Genomic DNA, 4,309 nt, shown 5'->3' with positions numbered 1-4,309 from the left:
TGGTACAACCTCCTGGTTTTTTGAAAAAGAACCAGGAAGGGATGATGTACATGTTACATAAAGCGTTGTATGGATTGAAATAAGCTCCTAGAGCTTGGAGTTTAAAAATTGATTCATTTTTCAAGCTCCAAGAATTCAAAAAGTGTGAGATGGAGTATGGCATTTATGTTCAGCATACTATTATATGCAATATGATTCTGGTATGTTTGTATGTTAATGACATATTGCTAACAGGAAGTTGTGAACAAGAGATAGCTAAGTTCAAGAAGGTGTTGATGAATGAGTTTGAGATAACTGATCTAGGAAAGCTGACATATTTCCTAGGGATGAAGTTTATGTACTATGAGAAGGGTACCATTTTGCATTAACTGAAATATGAACTTGAGCTTCTGTAGAGATTCATTTTGTTGAACTGTAAGGCTGTTGTCACACCTGTAGAAACAAATCACAAATTGGATTATGATTCTAAGGAAGATGATGTAGATGCCACAACTTTCAAGAAGTTGGTTGGCTCTCTGAGGTATTTGTGCAATACCAGACCTAACAATTGCTATGCATTTGGAACGGTTAGTAGGTTCATGAGTAAACCGAAGTGGTCTCATTACCACCCCTAAATTGACCATACCTTTTACAATTTTCATTTGGTTCATGACTTTAATTCATGTGCACACATTCATACTTAGTTAGTTCATATTGTTCATCTACATTAGCATTTTTAAAGAAGGGATAAGTATAATGGATTCAAAGTGTTATTGCTTGTACTTGATAAGAAGCCAGGGTTTCCCTAGCTTATCTTAGGGTTGTGCTCAACCAAGTCCATGAAAACCTAATCCATGTTTCTTTAAGGCTTAGACTTTTAGGGTTTTGATTAATTAGCGCTTGGGTGTTGCATTTAGGATTTTGTTTAATCAGTATTCACAAGGGCCAATCATGGATGTATGCATTGGATTAAAGTCAAGTATTCAAACATAATGTTTGAGGGAAGTAAGTTCATGTACCATTCAAGATTCAATCCATTTCATTATAAAGCCATCATATATCCATTACGTCAGTACACAAAATCCAAATCTTTACAAAATAATACACTTTTGACCTATAGTACACCTTGGTCAACAATTGACTTTCTGGTCAACCAGTTGACCAAAGTCAACTTTCTAACCCTAACCCTAAATCCCTTATTTTATTCTTCTACAAGTCATCTGATCTTTGTCTCCAAGCAGTTCCATGACTTTAATCAAGCTTTTCCTCCTTTCATCGTAAGTGCACCAATGCTACAAGAATCAATTTCAAGTTGCATAAGCCACCAAAAGAAATCACGAAATCCATAGATAGCTAATTCAACTTAATTCTACTCATAACGCAATGCAATGCCAAATTCCAAGTCAAAATAAGACATTGCTAGCAACAAGTTCAATTCAATTCGACCACTAAATGGGACATTAACTAGCAGCAAGTTCACAATTTAACATTCACATAACAAATTAAAAAATTCCAAATGCACACCACCATGATAGTTTAGGTTCATTTTACTAACATCAAGCTTTAAGTCATTTGCAGCTACCAACAATCCTCACATAACTAGTAAACTCATTAACACTAATAGAACTTCAATTAACTAACTTAACCTGCTCCAAGCCATGCTAACATAATGCCAACACTCCATAATAGCCTTGCACGCGATGTACACCTCATGAATTTAACACCATAGTTAATAACTACCAGTTTTGACCAAGGCTCAAATGCATACACGATCTAATTCACGACAACGACACATTTTAATTCCTAACATCACTAACATATCCCAACAAAGTAGCCATGTCTATGACCATTCAATACTAAGTCCACCAACCTCATTTTTAACAAGCATGTAACATTTATTTTTTTATAACTTTTTAACTCATAAGAATTGGCCTAACATAATTTCAAATTCAAATGCACCATAGAAGTTAACATGTAAGACTGTCCAATGCAATAACAAGTTAACTAACTAACATAATAAACTTAATTTCCTTTTCAATAGTTTTATCCAAAACCAAACGATCATAGCATGCCATAATTTTAACACTTCTAACAGGATTTCAAAACAACTAGCTAACTGTCACAACTAATTAGCAACGATTAACTGTTTGTAGCAACTGACTTCAATCCACTTTGACTATAAGCCTAACTTTCACTAACTCAAACTGAATTTCTTAAACTAACTAATTTTTTCCCTAACTGAGGAACTTAACAGATGGTTCTAATAGAGTTGATCGTTCAACAAACTTCCTCATTGAGTCTAACTAAAACCTATCAAATCATTTAACTTCAACTATACTAACTGTTTTTTTAACAGTGTGATAACTTGCAACCAACTTACACATAACAATTTAACAGAGCTAAACACCTTCCCTAACCTTTAACTGCAATTCCCAGGGTGCCAAATTTTGTTATGGCTCACAACTCTATAAATCACCACCAATCATTGTTCATTCATTCACCAATCGTTCTTCAAATCATAAATTCAGACTCATCACAATCACTCTCTAAATCCTCTATGTTTTCATCTCTCTGAATCAACACTCACATTCCTCTCAAGTTCTCCCCATACTCACCATTCAATAACAACAAGAACACATCAACACATTTAAGCATCATATGTACTATTGAAGAGTAGAAGAAGAGAAGACATGATCGAAAGGAGTCAAATTCACGTTTACCTGAGGATTTTCGTGCATTTTTTTGCCTTTGTTGTCGCCTTTGAATTCAACAACCACCGAGGAACTCCTCTTCCTCGTATGTAAGAGCTCCTGCTTCCTCTTCCATTTTCTCATGAATTCGATTAACGCCATGTATCCTGATGCGTGTGGAAGCAAATTCCTCATACATTGGGCTTTGATTCCACTTTTTATTCGTTTAATTTTTGAAATTAGGATTTAGGGTTCTTAAAATTTATGGCTCGGTTTAGATTTTGGGTTGGGAATTGATGAAAAACAAGGATATATCGAGATAGAGGGTGAGAAGACGCTTAGGATTGTGGTGATTTGGTCGTGATTTGACCTCCGCCGCCGCCGAAGGCGATTTCCGGCACGACGGAGTTTGTTCTCCAATGAAGTGGAAGGCTTTTGAATAAGTTGAGTGTGAGAATGAACATTTGAACTCTGACCATGTTTGAGTTAATATGGGCCTTTGGCCCAAGCTTTCCTTTCCTACACCTCACTTTCTTTAACACATCCCTAAACCCAAACCAAGTTGCTAATCATACCCTACAGTCCAGTCCTGCACCCATACCTCCACTATTTTCTTTTTTTCTTTGATACACATTAATACTTGTTTCACATGCAAAAAAAATGCTTTTAAAAATCATTTTGATACTTAGATTTTTCAGGGTTTTTTTTTTGTTTTTTTCTCTCTCCATTAAATCCATGCCTTGAGATAATAATAATAATCATAATGCATTGTTTAGATTTTAATCACTATATTTTAGGATTAACTTTCCAATTAGATTCTGACCAATAACATGCCATGTCCCCTAAGATTCTAGGTTATTGTAGCGGTAAATTCATGATCATCAAGCTATGGATAAGCAAGACATCAAATAACAAGAGTCGCCACCGCGCTTTTATTGTTTCCAAGGGAAAAGGGGAAAAGTACGAAAAAAATCCAAAAATAAGAAGTTTTCAAATCAAAACTAATAAAATGCCAGAGATTACAGGTAAGGGGGTTGGTTACACAGAGGGAAGGTATTAGCATCCAAAGTGTCCTAGGTACTCCTAGGGAGCCCTTTCTTGTGTGCATATGTATTTTGTATAAAGTGATCTTTACAAACAAATAGAATCGGGGGATGAGAAAAGAATTCATTAATTATATTTTTGTGTTTGACAAGACCTTCGGACTTGTGCCTACGTACCAACATAAAAATGAGGGATAAAAACCTCGTAGTTCATGATACAATTTTCAAAGTGGATGCATTGCTTTTAATAAAAAATTAAGTTTGAAAGTCACAAGGGCCTAGAAAATGGTTTGAATGAGTTAGTTCTTTTTGGCTTTTGAAAATTTCAGGTCAAGTATAGTTAAGTTTATTTACAAATTTGATTTAAGAAAAGAAGTTTGAAAATGCAATGGCATAAGGCCAAAGTTTATAATTTGCAAAGGGTCTCAGTAAAAAAAAAAGACAAGTACAAACAAAGAAGTTTTGAAAAGGAGGGAGAGATTTTGAAATTAAAGAGACGGGGAGGAGATGAAGAGATTAATCCTAAGCATAAATTTAAAAGTTAAGAGTTGAAAAGATCTGACCAATGGGTTGCAATCCAATAGACAAGAATGTCAT

The 4,309-nt window shown here is 34.8% G+C and overlaps 1 long non-coding RNA gene across 1 annotated transcript; it reads right to left on the bottom strand.

Moving 5' to 3' along the window:
• Positions 1–995: 995 nt before the first annotated feature.
• On the bottom strand, positions 996–3,172 carry LOC127088318 (uncharacterized). Its single transcript, XR_007790185.1, has 2 exons — positions 2,700–3,172; positions 996–1,271 (listed from the first exon to the last, which is right to left on the bottom strand). It is a non-coding gene; the product is annotated as an uncharacterized LOC127088318 (long non-coding RNA).
• Positions 3,173–4,309: the final 1,137 nt, after the last annotated feature.

Source organism: Lathyrus oleraceus, chromosome 5 (assembly GCF_024323335.1).
Source record: "Lathyrus oleraceus cultivar Zhongwan6 chromosome 5, CAAS_Psat_ZW6_1.0, whole genome shotgun sequence".
NCBI lineage: Eukaryota > Viridiplantae > Streptophyta > Magnoliopsida > Fabales > Fabaceae > Lathyrus > Lathyrus oleraceus.
Note: the sequence above shows the minus strand (reverse complement) of the source record. Positions and strands in the feature narration are given on the sequence as shown.